The 14,619-nt window shown below is 44.7% G+C and overlaps 15 non-coding genes across 15 annotated transcripts; all 15 read left to right on the top strand.

The window, feature by feature from the left end:
• Positions 1-396: 396 nt before the first annotated feature.
• trnal-aag (transfer RNA leucine (anticodon AAG)) lies at positions 397-479 on the top strand. The gene has a single exon. It is a non-coding gene; the product is annotated as a tRNA-Leu (tRNA).
• Positions 480-1,469: 990 nt separating this feature from the next.
• trnag-gcc (transfer RNA glycine (anticodon GCC)) lies at positions 1,470-1,540 on the top strand. Its single transcript has one exon. It is a non-coding gene; the product is annotated as a tRNA-Gly (tRNA).
• A 414-nt stretch (positions 1,541-1,954) lies between these two features.
• Positions 1,955-2,037, top strand: trnal-aag (transfer RNA leucine (anticodon AAG)). Its single transcript has one exon. It is a non-coding gene; the product is annotated as a tRNA-Leu (tRNA).
• A 990-nt stretch (positions 2,038-3,027) lies between these two features.
• trnag-gcc (transfer RNA glycine (anticodon GCC)) lies at positions 3,028-3,098 on the top strand. The gene has a single exon. It is a non-coding gene; the product is annotated as a tRNA-Gly (tRNA).
• A 414-nt stretch (positions 3,099-3,512) lies between these two features.
• On the top strand, positions 3,513-3,595 carry trnal-aag (transfer RNA leucine (anticodon AAG)). Its single transcript has one exon. It is a non-coding gene; the product is annotated as a tRNA-Leu (tRNA).
• A 990-nt stretch (positions 3,596-4,585) lies between these two features.
• Positions 4,586-4,656, top strand: trnag-gcc (transfer RNA glycine (anticodon GCC)). Its single transcript has one exon. It is a non-coding gene; the product is annotated as a tRNA-Gly (tRNA).
• Positions 4,657-5,069: 413 nt separating this feature from the next.
• Positions 5,070-5,152, top strand: trnal-aag (transfer RNA leucine (anticodon AAG)). Its single transcript has one exon. It is a non-coding gene; the product is annotated as a tRNA-Leu (tRNA).
• A 990-nt stretch (positions 5,153-6,142) lies between these two features.
• Positions 6,143-6,213, top strand: trnag-gcc (transfer RNA glycine (anticodon GCC)). Its single transcript has one exon. It is a non-coding gene; the product is annotated as a tRNA-Gly (tRNA).
• Positions 6,214-6,627: 414 nt separating this feature from the next.
• trnal-cag (transfer RNA leucine (anticodon CAG)) lies at positions 6,628-6,710 on the top strand. The gene has a single exon. It is a non-coding gene; the product is annotated as a tRNA-Leu (tRNA).
• A 1,475-nt stretch (positions 6,711-8,185) lies between these two features.
• On the top strand, positions 8,186-8,268 carry trnal-cag (transfer RNA leucine (anticodon CAG)). Its single transcript has one exon. It is a non-coding gene; the product is annotated as a tRNA-Leu (tRNA).
• A 990-nt stretch (positions 8,269-9,258) lies between these two features.
• trnag-gcc (transfer RNA glycine (anticodon GCC)) lies at positions 9,259-9,329 on the top strand. Its single transcript has one exon. It is a non-coding gene; the product is annotated as a tRNA-Gly (tRNA).
• A 414-nt stretch (positions 9,330-9,743) lies between these two features.
• Positions 9,744-9,826, top strand: trnal-cag (transfer RNA leucine (anticodon CAG)). The gene has a single exon. It is a non-coding gene; the product is annotated as a tRNA-Leu (tRNA).
• A 1,474-nt stretch (positions 9,827-11,300) lies between these two features.
• Positions 11,301-11,383, top strand: trnal-cag (transfer RNA leucine (anticodon CAG)). The gene has a single exon. It is a non-coding gene; the product is annotated as a tRNA-Leu (tRNA).
• Positions 11,384-12,857: 1,474 nt separating this feature from the next.
• On the top strand, positions 12,858-12,940 carry trnal-cag (transfer RNA leucine (anticodon CAG)). Its single transcript has one exon. It is a non-coding gene; the product is annotated as a tRNA-Leu (tRNA).
• Positions 12,941-14,415: 1,475 nt separating this feature from the next.
• trnal-cag (transfer RNA leucine (anticodon CAG)) lies at positions 14,416-14,498 on the top strand. Its single transcript has one exon. It is a non-coding gene; the product is annotated as a tRNA-Leu (tRNA).
• Positions 14,499-14,619: the final 121 nt, after the last annotated feature.

Raw genomic sequence — 14,619 nt, forward strand, 5'->3', positions numbered from 1 at the left:
ATCGTGTGGGACTGAAAAATAGCTCAACAAGTTGTATTCTGAAGAAATGTGTTTGACGTGACCCATACTAGTACTTTAAACTTTGGCTTAGGTTGTCTCAAATTGTGGACTCACGCCGAAACCAACTATCCTATACACCCAAGAGAAACATTGAGAGTCTCTCAATATGCATACTTGTCTGTACTAGTCCATCACGTGAAATGCTCCTTTGGAGAAACGGTGTGGTCTTGTGGTGCCATTAGGTGATTGTCATCATGTCTTGCAGCAGAAACCCATGCCGTATGGTGGAACAGTTGAACTTCAGACTGGTGACTTGCATTACAGCTTGAGGATTGCACATATAAATTTACTATCGATGCGTCTTGGTTTGACATAGGTGAACTTACCCAGCTAGTCGTCAGGATGGCCGAGCGGTCTAAGGCGCTGCGTTAAGGTCGCAGTCTCCCCTGGAGGCGTGGGTTCAAATCCCACTTCTGACAACTGCAGCTTTTCTCCACTGCTCACAGGTCAAAATCACACACAGCATCATGTGGTTAAGCAGAATAGCTGTCCATTTTCACCCACCTGAGTTTCAGTAAGCCATTGAGTGAACTTGACTTGCAAGTACAGTACATCATGGCAGTAAGAGAGGAGGATGAAGCCATGCACCCATCATGAGAGGCCTGGGAGACCACGGGCAGCCAATGTAGGGCCTTAACCAGCTCCCTTGCGTTGGGAGATTTCCAATGAAACTTTTTTGTGAGGCTTTGACTCTAGACGACGATGTCCCCGAGGTCTTTGCCACGTTACCCTGATAAACAATATGTTTGAACTATTTGCCACTGCAGTCTTGCAATGAGAAGTGAAGCTACCTGTCTTGAATTCACAAACATTCTGTGTCCCTGGGATGTTATTTTGACCCCCGGTCTTGTGATGACAATGTTTTGCAGTTAATCTAACTTTGACATGCCTGACCGAGTGTTTTTGTCTTTCGCATGTCATTCACAAGATTTGCTCTTTTTTATTCCTGTCACGACGGTGGGCTGCGCTACCAGCTCGGCTAGCTATCGGTTACCTCCTGAATTATTAGCTGTGGTCCCCTTTTTGGATCATCGCCACACAGTTTTCAGTGCTTTCCATTAGGTCCAAGGCTCTCACCGTCAAAAACACAGCTATTGCATTGTCAAAGTTATGTTATTGTTCCTTTCCTATAGGCTCTGACACTTGTTTGCAATTGCAGAGATAGCAGTCACCGATAGTCAAGCTACATTACAACGTCAACGTGAATAACGTCCCAAACATCTTATTCCAACTAAATACAGTCAGAGTATTTTACTAAAACTTTAGATTGAGGACTAATCAGGGGATGATCAAACTCCAAAGATTTCAGTGTCTACAGACCATCAATTTCTATGCAAATGGTCATGACTATGTAGTTGTGGACTGATTTGGGTGCATTTTTGATTAGTCCATGTTATCAGGACTTTGAAGCATTGGTGGTTCAGTGGTAGAATTCTCGCCTGCCACGCGGGAGGCCCGGGTTCGATTCCCGGCCAATGCAAAAGGCCTTTTGACTTAATGGTGTGGGACTGAAAAATAGCTCAATAAGTTGTACTCTGAAGAAATGTGTTTGACGTGACCCATACTGGTACTTTAAACTTTGGCTTAGGTTGTCTCAAATTGTGGACGCAGCGCAGAAACCAACTATCCAATACACCCAAGAGAAACATTGGTTGTCTCTCAATATGCATACTTGTCTGTACTGGTCCATCACGTGAAATGCTCCTTTGGAGAAACGGTGTGGTCTTGTGGTGCCATTAGGTGATTGTCATCATGTCTTGCAGCAGAAACCCATGCCGTATGGTGGAACAGTTGAACTTCAGACTGGTGACTTGCATTACAGCTTGAGGATTGCACATATAAATTTACTATTGATGCGTCTTGGTTTGACATAGGTGAACTTACCCAGCTAGTCGTCAGGATGGCCGAGAGGTCTAAGGCGCTGCGTTAAGGTCGCAGTCTCCCCTGGAGGCGTGGGTTCAAATCCCACTTCTGACAACTGCAGCTTTTCTCCACTGCTCACAGGTCAAAATCACACACAGCATCATGTGGTTAAGCAGAATAGCTGTCCATTTTCACCCACCTGAGTTTCAGTAAGCCATTGAGTGAACTTGACTTGCAAGTACAGTACATCATGGCAGTAAGAGAGGAGGATGAAGCCATGCACCCATCGTGAGAGGCCTGGGAGACCACGGGCAGCCAATGTAGGGCCTTAACCAGCTCCCTTGCGTTGGGAGATTTCCAATGAAACTTTTTTGTGAGGCTTTGACTCTAGACGACGATGTCCCCGAGGTCTTTGCCACGTTACCCTGATAAACAATATGTTTGAACTATTTGCCACTGCAGTCTTGCAATGAGAAGTGAAGCTACCTGTCTTGAATTCACAAACATTCTGTGTCCCTGGGATGTTATTTTGACCCCCGGTCTTGTGATGACAATGTTTTGCAGTTAATCTAACTTTGACATGCCTGACCGAGTGTTTTTGTCTTTCGCATGTCATTCACAAGATTTGCTCTTTTTTATTCCTGTCACGACAGTGGGCTGCGCTACCAGCTCGGCTAGTTATCGGTTACCTCCTGAATTATTAGCTGTGGTCCCCTTTTTGGATCATCGCCACACAGTTTTCAGTGCTTTCCATTAGGTCCAAGGCTCTCACCGTCAAAAACACAGCTATTGCATTGTCAAAGTTATGTTATTGTTCCTTTCCTATAGGCTCTGACACTTGTTTGCAATTGCAGAGATAGCAGTCACCGATAGTCAAGCTACATTACAACGTCAACGTGAATAACGTCCCAAACATCTTATTCCAACTAAATACAGTCAGAGTATTTTACTAAAACTTTAGATTGAGGACTAATCAGGGGATGATCAAACTCCAAAGATTTCAGTGTCTACAGACCATCAATTTCTATGCAAATGGTCATGACTATGTAGTTGTGGACTGATTTGGGTGCATTTTTGATTAGTCCATGTTATCAGGACTTTGAAGCATTGGTGGTTCAGTGGTAGAATTCTCGCCTGCCACGCGGGAGGCCCGGGTTCGATTCCCGGCCAATGCAAAAGGCCTTTTGACTTAATGGTGTGGGACTGAAAAATAGCTCAATAAGTTGTACTCTGAAGAAATGTGTTTGACGTGACCCATACTGGTACTTTAAACTTTGGCTTAGGTTGTCTCAAATTGTGGACGCAGCGCAGAAACCAACTATCCAATACACCCAAGAGAAACATTGGTTGTCTCTCAATATGCATACTTGTCTGTACTGGTCCATCACGTGAAATGCTCCTTTGGAGAAACGGTGTGGTCTTGTGGTGCCATTAGGTGATTGTCATCATGTCTTGCAGCAGAAACCCATGCCGTATGGTGGAACAGTTGAACTTCAGACTGGTGACTTGCATTACAGCTTGAGGATTGCACATATAAATTTACTATTGATGCGTCTTGGTTTGACATAGGTGAACTTACCCAGCTAGTCGTCAGGATGGCCGAGAGGTCTAAGGCGCTGCGTTAAGGTCGCAGTCTCCCCTGGAGGCGTGGGTTCAAATCCCACTTCTGACAACTGCAGCTTTTCTCCACTGCTCACAGGTCAAAATCACACACAGCATCATGTGGTTAAGCAGAATAGCTGTCCATTTTCACCCACCTGAGTTTCAGTAAGCCATTGAGTGAACTTGACTTGCAAGTACAGTACATCATGGCAGTAAGAGAGGAGGATGAAGCCATGCACCCATCGTGAGAGGCCTGGGAGACCACGGGCAGCCAATGTAGGGCCTTAACCAGCTCCCTTGCGTTGGGAGATTTCCAATGAAACTTTTTTGTGAGGCTTTGACTCTAGACGACGATGTCCCCGAGGTCTTTGCCACGTTACCCTGATAAACAATATGTTTGAACTATTTGCCACTGCAGTCTTGCAATGAGAAGTGAAGCTACCTGTCTTGAATTCACAAACATTCTGTGTCCCTGGGATGTTATTTTGACCCCCGGTCTTGTGATGACAATGTTTTGCAGTTAATCTAACTTTGACATGCCTGACCGAGTGTTTTTGTCTTTCGCATGTCATTCACAAGATTTGCTCTTTTTTATTCCTGTCACGACGGTGGGCTGCGCTACCAGCTCGGCTAGCTATCGGTTACCTCCTGAATTATTAGCTGTGGTCCCCTTTTTGGATCATCGCCACACAGTTTTCAGTGCTTTCCATTAGGTCCAAGGCTCTCACCGTCAAAAACACAGCTATTGCATTGTCAAAGTTATGTTATTGTTCCTTTCCTATAGGCTCTGACACTTGTTTGCAATTGCAGAGATAGCAGTCACCGATAGTCAAGCTACATTACAACGTCAACGTGAATAACGTCCCAAACATCTTATTCCAACTAAATACAGTCAGAGTATTTTACTAAAACTTTAGATTGAGGACTAATCAGGGGATGATCAAACTCCAAAGATTTCAGTGTCTACAGACCATCAATTTCTATGCAAATGGTCATGACTATGTAGTTGTGGACTGATTTGGGTGCATTTTTGATTAGTCCATGTTATCAGGACTTTGAAGCATTGGTGGTTCAGTGGTAGAATTCTCGCCTGCCACGCGGGAGGCCTGGGTTCGATTCCCGGCCAATGCAAAAGGCCTTTTGACTTAATGGTGTGGGACTGAAAAATAGCTCAACAAGTTGTAGTCTGAAGAAATGTGTTTGACGTGACCCATACTAGTACTTTAAACATTGGCTTAGGTTGTCTCAAATTGTGGACTCACGCCGAAACCAACTATCCTATACACCCAAGAGAAACATTGAGAGTCTCTCAATATGCATACTTGTCTGTACTAGTCCATCACGTGAAATGCTCCTTTGGAGAAACGGTGTGGTCTTGTGGTGCCATTAGGTGATTGTCATCATGTCTTGCAGCAGAAACCCATGCCGTATGGTGGAACAGTTGAACTTCAGACTGGTGACTTGCATTACAGCTTGAGGATTGCACATATAAATTTACTATCGATGCGTCTTGGTTTGACATAGGTGAACTTACCCAGCTAGTCGTCAGGATGGCCGAGCGGTCTAAGGCGCTGCGTTAAGGTCGCAGTCTCCCCTGGAGGCGTGGGTTCAAATCCCACTTCTGACAACTGCAGCTTTTCTCCACTGCTCACAGGTCAAAATCACACACAGCATCATGTGGTTAAGCAGAATAGCTGTCCATTTTCACCCACCTGAGTTTCAGTAAGCCATTGAGTGAACTTGACTTGCAAGTACAGTACATCATGGCAGTAAGAGAGGAGGATGAAGCCATGCACCCATCGTGAGAGGCCTGGGAGACCACGGGCAGCCAATGTAGGGCCTTAACCAGCTCCCTTGCGTTGGGAGATTTCCAATGAAACTTTTTTGTGAGGCTTTGACTCTAGACGACGATGTCCCCGAGGTCTTTGCCACGTTACCCTGATAAACAATATGTTTGAACTATTTGCCACTGCAGTCTTGCAATGAGAAGTGAAGCTACCTGTCTTGAATTCACAAACATTCTGTGTCCCTGGGATGTTATTTTGACCCCCGGTCTTGTGATGACAATGTTTTGCAGTTAATCTAACTTTGACATGCCTGACCGAGTGTTTTTGTCTTTCGCATGTCATTCACAAGATTTGCTCTTTTTTATTCCTGTCACGACGGTGGGCTGCGCTACCAGCTCGGCTAGCTATCGGTTACCTCCTGAATTATTAGCTGTGGTCCCCTTTTTGGATCATCGCCACACAGTTTTCAGTGCTTTCCATTAGGTCCAAGGCTCTCACCGTCAAAAACACAGCTATTGCATTGTCAAAGTTATGTTATTGTTCCTTTCCTATAGGCTCTGACACTTGTTTGCAATTGCAGAGATAGCAGTCACCGATAGTCAAGCTACATTACAACGTCAACGTGAATAACGTCCCAAACATCTTATTCCAACTAAATACAGTCAGAGTATTTTACTAAAACTTTAGATTGAGGACTAATCAGGGGATGATCAAACTCCAAAGATTTCAGTGTCTACAGACCATCAATTTCTATGCAAATGGTCATGACTATGTAGTTGTGGACTGATTTGGGTGCATTTTTGATTAGTCCATGTTATCAGGACTTTGAAGCATTGGTGGTTCAGTGGTAGAATTCTCGCCTGCCACGCGGGAGGCCTGGGTTCGATTCCCGGCCAATGCAAAAGGCCTTTTGACTTAATGGTGTGGGACTGAAAAATAGCTCAACAAGTTGTACTCTGAAGAAATGTGTTTGACGTGACCCATACTGGTACTTTAAACTTTGGCTTAGGTTGTCTCAAATTGTGGACGCAGCGCCGAAACCAACTATCCAATACACCCAAGAGAAACATTGGGAGTCTCTCAATATGCATACTTGTCTGTACTGGTCCATCACGTGAAATGCTCCTTTGGAGAAACGGTGTGGTCTTGTGGTGCCATTAGGTGATTGTCATCATCTCTTGCAGCAGAAACCCATGCTGTATGATGGAACAGTTGAATTTCAGACTGGTGACTTGCATTACAGCTTGAGGATTGTACATTTAAATTTACTATCAATGCGTCTTAGTTTGACGTAGGTGAACTTACCCAGCAAGTCGTCAGGATGGCCGAGCGGTCTAAGGCGCTGCGTTCAGGTCGCAGTCTCCCCTGGAGGCGTGGGTTCAAATCCCACTTCTGACAACTGCAGCTTTTCTCCATTGCTCACAGGTCAAAATTACACACAGCATCATGTCGTTAAGCAGAAAAGCTGTCCATTTTCACCCACCTGAGTTTCAGTACGCCATTGAGTGAACTTGACTTGCAAGTACAGTACATCATGGCAGTAAGAGAGGAGGATGAAGCCATGCACCCATCGTGAGAGGCCTGGGAGACCACGGGCAGCCAATCTAGGGCCTTAACCAGCTCCCTTGCGTTGGGAGTTTTCCAATGAATCTTTTTTGTGAGGCTTTGACTATAGACGACGATGTCCCCGAGGTCTTTGCCACGTTACCCTGATAAACAATATGTTTGAACTATTTGCCACTGCAGTCTTCCGATGCGAGGTGAAGCTACCTGTCTTGATTTCACAAACATTCTGTGTCCCTGGGATGTTATTTTGACCCCCAGTCTTGTGATTACAATGTTTTGCAGTTAATCTAACTTTGACATGCCCAACCGAGTGTTTTTGTCTTTCGCATGTCATTCACAAGATTTGCTCTTTTTTATTCCTGTCACGACAGTGGGCTACGCTACCAGCTCGGCTAGCTATCGGTTACCTCTTGGGTTATCAGCTGTGGCCCCCTTTTTGGATCATCGCCAGACAGTTTTCAGCGCTTTCCATTAGGTCCAAGGCTCTCACCGTCAAAAACACAGCTATTGCATTGTCAAAGTTATGCTATTGTTCCTTTCCTATCGGCTCTGACACTTGTTCGCAATTGCAGAGATAGCAGTCACCAATAGTCAAGCTACATTACAACATCAACGTGAATAACTTCCCAAAGATCTTATTCCAACTAAATGCAGTCAGAGTATTTTACTAAAACGTTGGATTGAGGACTAATCAGGGGATGATCAAACTCCAAAGATTTCAGTCTCTACAGACCATCAATTTCTATGCAAATGGTCATGACTATGTAGTTGTGGACTGATTTAGATGCGTTTTTGATTAGTCCATGTTATCAGGACTTTGAAGCATTGGTGGTTCAGTGGTAGAATTCACGCCTGCCACGCGGGAGGCTAGCGTTCGATTACCGGCCAAAGCAAAAGGCTTTTTGACTTAATGGTGTGGGACTGAAAAATAGCTCAACAAGTTGTAGTCTGAAGAAATGTGTTTGACGTGACCCATACTGGTACTTTAAACTTTGGCTTAGGTTGTCTCAAATTGTGGACGCAGCGCCGAAACCAACTATCCAATACACCCAAGAGAAACATTGAGAGTCTCTCAATATGCATACTTGTCTGTACTGGTCCATCACGTGAAATGCTCCTTTGGAGAAACGGTGTGGTCTTGTGGTGCCATTAGGTGATTGTCATCATGTCTTGCAGCAGAAACCAATGCCGTATGGTGGAACAGTTGAATTTCAGACTGGTGACTTGCATTACAGCTTGAGGATTGTACATTTACATTTACTATCAATGCGTCTTGGTTTGACGTAGGTGAACTTACCCAGCAAGTCGTCAGGATGGCCGAGCGGTCTAAGGCGCTGCGTTCAGGTCGCAGTCTCCCCTGGAGGCGTGGGTTCAAATCCCACTTCTGACAACTGCAGCTTTTCTCCACTGCTCAGAGGTCAAAATTACACACAGCATCATGTGGTTAAGCAGAATAGCTGTCCATTTTCACCCACCTGAGTTTCAGTAAGCCATTGAGTGAACTTGACTTGCAAGTACAGTACATCATGGCAGTAAGAGAGGAGGATGAAGCCATGCACCCATCGTGAGAGGCCTGGGAGACCACGGGCAGCCAATGTAGGGCCTTAACCAGCTCCCTTGCGTTAGGAGTTTTCCAATGAATCTTTTTTGTGAGGCTTTGACTATAGACGACGATGTCCCCGAGGTCTTTGCCACGTTACCCTGATAAACAATATGTTTGAATTATTTGCCACTGCAGTCTTCCGATTAGAGGTGAAGCTACCTGTCTTGATTTCACAAACATTCTGTGTCCCTGGGATGTTATTTTGACCCCCAGTCTTGTGATTACAATGTTTTGCAGTTAATCTAACTTTGACATGCCCAACCGAGTGTTTTTGTCTTTCGCATGTCATTCACAAGATTTGCTCTTTTTTATTCCTGTCACGACAGTGGGCTGCGCTACCAGCTCGGCTAGCTATCGGTTACCTCTTGGGTTATCAGCTGTGGCCCCCTTTTTGGATCATCGCCAGACAGTTTTCAGTGCTTTCCATTAGGTCCAAGGCTCTCACCGTCAAAAACACAGCTATTGTATTGTCAAAGTTATGTTATTGTTCCTTTCCTATCGGCTCTGACACTTTTTCGCAATTGCAGAGATAGCAGTCACCAATAGTCAAGCTACATTACAACGTCAACGTGAATAACGTCCCATACATCTTATTCCAACTAAATGCAGTCAGAGTATTTTACTAAAACTTTGGATTGAGGACTAATCAGGGGATGATCAAACTCCAAAGATTTCAGTCTCTACAGACCATCAATTTCTATGCAAATGGTCATGACTATGTAGTTGTGGACTGATTTGGATGCGTTTTTGATTAGTCCATGTTATCAGGACTTTGAAGCATTGGTGGTTCAGTGGTAGAATTCTCGCCTGCCACGCGGGAGGCCCGGGTTCGATTCCCGGCCAATGCAAAAGGCCTTTTGACTTAATGGTGTGGGACTGAAAAATAGCTCAATAAGTTGTACTCTGAAGAAATGTGTTTGACGTGACCCATACTGGTACTTTAAACTTTGGCTTAGGTTGTCTCAAATTGTGGACGCAGCGCAGAAACCAACTATCCAATACACCCAAGAGAAACATTGGTTGTCTCTCAATATGCATACTTGTCTGTACTGGTCCATCACGTGAAATGCTCCTTTGGAGAAACGGTGTGGTCTTGTGGTGCCATTAGGTGATTGTCATCATGTCTTGCAGCAGAAACCCATGCCGTATGGTGGAACAGTTGAACTTCAGACTGGTGACTTGCATTACAGCTTGAGGATTGCACATATAAATTTACTATTGATGCGTCTTGGTTTGACATAGGTGAACTTACCCAGCTAGTCGTCAGGATGGCCGAGCGGTCTAAGGCGCTGCGTTCAGGTCGCAGTCTCCCCTGGAGGCGTGGGTTCAAATCCCACTTCTGACAACTGCAGCTTTTCTCCACTGCTCACAGGTCAAAATTACACACAGCATCATGTGGTTAAGCAGAATAGCTGTCCATTTTCACCCACCTGAGTTTCAGTAAGCCATTGAGTGAACTTGACTTGCAAGTACAGTACATCATGGCAGTAAGAGAGGAGGATGAAGCCATGCACCCATCGTGAGAGGCCTAGGAGACCACGAGCAGCCAATGTAGGGACTTAACCAGCTCCCTTGCGTTAGGAGTTTTCCAATGAATCTTTTTTGTGAGGCTTTGACTATAGACGACGATGTCCCCGAGGTCTTTGCCACGTTACCCTGATAAACAATATGTTTGAACTATTTGCCACTGCAGTCTTCCGATGAGAGGTGAAGCTACCTGTCTTGATTTCACAAACATTCTGTGTCCCTGGGATGTTATTTTGACCCCCAGTCTTGTGATGACAATGTTTTGCAGTTAATCTAACTTTGACATGCCCAACCGAGTGTTTTTGTCTTTCGCATGTCATTCACAAGATTTGCTCTTTTTTATTCCTGTCACGACAGTGGGCTGCGCTACCAGCTCGGCTAGCTATCGGTTACCTCCTGGATTATTAGCTGTGGTCCCCTTTTTGAATCATCGCCACACAGTTTTCAGTGCTTTCCATTAGGTCCAAGGCTCTCACCGTCAAAAACACAGCTATTGCATTGTCAAAGTTATGTTATTGTTCCTTTCCTATAGGCTCTGACACTTGTTTGCAATTGCAGAGATAGCAGTCACCGATAGTCAAGCTACATTACAACGTCAACGTGAATAACGTCCCAAACATCTTATTCCAACTAAATACAGTCAGAGTATTTTACTAAAAATTTGGATTGAGGACTAATCAGGGGATGATCAAACTCCAAAGATTTTAGTCTCTACAGACCATCAATTTCTATGCAAATGGTCATGACTATGTAGTTGTGGACTGATTTGGGTGCATTTTTGATTAGTCCATGTTATCAGGACTTTGAAGCATTGGTGGTTCAGTGGTAGATTTCTCGCCTGCCACGCGGGAGGCCAGGGTTCGATTCCCGGCCAATGCAAAAGGCCTTTTGACTTAATCGTGTGGGACTGAAAAATAGCTCAACAAGTTGTATTCTGAAGAAATGTGTTTGACGTGACCCATACTGGTACTTTAAACTTTGGCTTAGGTTGTCTCAAATTGTGGACTCACGCCGAAACCAACTATCCTATAAACCCAAGAGAAACATTGAGAGTCTGTCAATATGCATACTTGTCTGTACTGGTCCATCACGTGAAATGCTCCTTTGGAGAAACGGTGTGGTCTTGTGGTGCCATTAGGTGATTGTCATCGTCTCTTGCAGCAGAAACCCATGTCGTATGATGGAACAGTTGAATTTCAGACTGGTGACTTGCATTACAGCTTGAGGATTGTACATTTAAATTTACTATCGATGCGTCTTGGTTTGACGTAGGTGAACTTACACAGCAAGTCGTCAGGATGGCCGAGCGGTCTAAGGCGCTGCGTTCAGGTCGCAGTCTCCCCTGGAGGCGTGGGTTCAAATCCCACTTCTGACAACTGCAGCTTTTCTCCACTGCTCACAGGTCAAAATTAGACACAGCATCATGTGGTTAAGAAGAATAGCTGTCCATTTTCACCCACCTGAGTTTCAGTAAGCCATTGAGTGAACTTGACTTGCAAGTACAGTACATCATGGCAGTAAGAGAGGAGGATGAAGCCATGCACCCATCGTGAGAGGCCTGGGAGACCACGGGCAGCCAATGTAGGGCCTTAATCAGCTCCCTTGCGTTGGGAGTTTTCCAATGAATCGTTTTTGTGAGGCTTTTACTATAAACGACAATGTCCCCGAGGTCTTTGCCATGTTACCCTGATAAACAATATGTTTGAATTATTTGCCAGTGCAGTCTTCCGATGAGAGGTGAAGCTACCTGTCTTGATTTCACAAACATTCTGTGTCCCTGGGATGTTATTTTGACCCCCAGTCTTGTGATTACAATGTTTTGCAGTTAATCTAACTTTGACATGCCCAACCGAGTGTTTTTGTCTTTCGCGTGTCATTCACAAGATTTGCTCTTTTTTATTCCTGTCACGACAGTGGGCTGCGCTACCAGCTCGGCTAGCTATCGGTTACCTCCTGGGTTATCAGCTGTGGCCCCCTTTTTGGATCATCGCCAGACAGTTTTCAGTGCTTTCCATTAGGTCCAAGGCTCTCACCGTCAAAAACACAGCTATTGCATTGTCAAAGTTATGTTATTGTTCCTTTCCTATAGGCTCTGACACTTGTTTGCAATTGCAGAGATAGCAGTCACCGATAGTCAAGCTACATTACAACGTCAACGTGAATAACGTCCCAAACATCTTATTCCAACTAAATACAGTCAGAGTATTTTACTAAAAATTTGGATTGAGGACTAATCAGGGGATGATCAAACTCCAAAGATTTTAGTCTCTACAGACCATCAATTTCTATGCAAATGGTCATGACTATGTAGTTGTTGACTGATTTGGGTGCATTTTTGATTAGTCCATGTTATCAGGACTTTGAAGCATTGGTGGTTCAGTGGTAGATTTCTCGCCTGCCACGCGGGAGGCCAGGGTTCGATTCCCGGCCAATGCAAAAGGCCTTTTGACTTAATCGTGTGGGACTGAAAAATAGCTCAACAAGTTGTATTCTGAAGAAATGTGTTTGACGTGACCCATACTGGTACTTTAAACTTTGGCTTAGGTTGTCTCAAATTGTGGACTCACGCCGAAACCAACTATCCTATAAACCCAAGAGAAACATTGAGAGTCTGTCAATATGCATACTTGTCTGTACTGGTCCATCACGTGAAATGCTCCTTTGGAGAAACGGTGTGGTCTTGTGGTGCCATTAGGTGATTGTCATCGTCTCTTGCAGCAGAAACCCATGTCGTATGATGGAACAGTTGAATTTCAGACTGGTGACTTGCATTACAGCTTGAGGATTGTACATTTAAATTTACTATCGATGCGTCTTGGTTTGACGTAGGTGAACTTACACAGCAAGTCGTCAGGATGGCCGAGCGGTCTAAGGCGCTGCGTTCAGGTCGCAGTCTCCCCTGGAGGCGTGGGTTCAAATCCCACTTCTGACAACTGCAGCTTTTCTCCACTGCTCACAGGTCAAAATTAGACACAGCATCATGTGGTTAAGAAGAATAGCTGTCCATTTTCACCCACCTGAGTTTCAGTAAGCCATTGAGTGAACTTGACTTGCAAGTACAGTACATCATGGCAGTAAGAGAGGAGGATGAAGCCATGCACCCATCGTGAGAGGCCTGGGAGACCACGGGCAGCCAATGTAGGGCCTTAATCAGCTCCCTTGCGTTGGGAGTTTTCCAATGAATCGTTTTTGTGAGGCTTTTACTATAAACGACAATGTCCCCGAGGTCTTTGCCATGTTACCCTGATAAACAATATGTTTGAATTATTTGCCAGTGCAGTCTTCCGATGAGAGGTGAAGCTACCTGTCTTGATTTCACAAACATTCTGTGTCCCTGGGATGTTATTTTGACCCCCAGTCTTGTGATTACAATGTTTTGCAGTTAATCTAACTTTGACATGCCCAACCGAGTGTTTTTGTCTTTCGCGTGTCATTCACAAGATTTGCTCTTTTTTATTCCTGTCACGACAGTGGGCTGCGCTACCAGCTCGGCTAGCTATCGGTTACCTCCTGGGTTATCAGCTGTGGCCCCCTTTTTGGATCATCGCCAGACAGTTTTCAGTGCTTTCCATTAGGTCCAAGGCTCTCACCGTCAAAAACACAGCTATTGCATTGTCAAAGTTATGTTATTGTTCCTTTCCTATCGGCTCTGACACTCGTTTGCAATTGCAGAGATAGCAGTCACCAATCATCAAGCTGCATTACAACGTCAACGTGAATAACGTCCCAAACATCTTATTCCAACTAAATGCAGTCAGAGTATTTTACTAAAACTTTGGATTGAGGACTAATCAGGTGATGATCAAACTCCAAAGATTTCAGTCTCTACAGACCATCAATTTCTATGCAAATGGTCATGACTATGTAGTTGTGGACTGATTTGGATGCGTTTTTGATTAGTCCATGTTATCAGGACTTTGAAGCATTGGTGGTTCAGTGGTAGAATTCTCGCCTGCCACGTGGGAGGCCCAGGTTCGATTCCCGGCCAATGCAAAAGGCCTTTTGACTTAATGGTGTGGGACTCAAAAATAGCTCAACAAGTTGTACTCTGAAGAAATGTGTTTGACGTGACCCATACTGGTACTTTAAACTTTGGCTTAGGTTGTCTCAAATTGTGGACGCAGTGCCGAAACCAACTATCCAATACACCCAAGAGAAACATTGAGAGTCTCTCAATATGCATACTTGTCTGTACTGGTCCATCACGTGAAATGCTCCTTTGGAGAAACGGTGTGGTCTTGTGGTGCCATTAGGTGATTGTCATCATCTCTTGCAGCAGAAACCCATGCTGTATGATGGAACAGTTGAATTTCAGACTGGTGACTTGCATTACAGCTTGAGGATTGTACATTTAAATTTACTATCGATGCGTCTTGGTTTGACGTCGGTGAACTTACCCAGCAAGTCGTCAGGATGGCCGAGCGGTCTAAGGCGCTGCGTTCAGGTCGCAGTCTCCCCTGGAGGCGTGGGTTCAAATCCCACTTCTGACAACTGCAGCTTTTCTCCACTGCTCACAGGTCAAAATTACACACAGCATCATGTGGTTAAGCAGAAAAGCTGTCCATTTTCACCCACCTGAGTTTCAGTACGCCATTGAGTGAACTTGACTTG

The sequence above is a fragment of the Antennarius striatus genome, chromosome 22 (genome assembly GCF_040054535.1).
Source record: "Antennarius striatus isolate MH-2024 chromosome 22, ASM4005453v1, whole genome shotgun sequence".
NCBI classification, from domain to species: Eukaryota; Metazoa; Chordata; class Actinopteri; order Lophiiformes; family Antennariidae; genus Antennarius; species Antennarius striatus.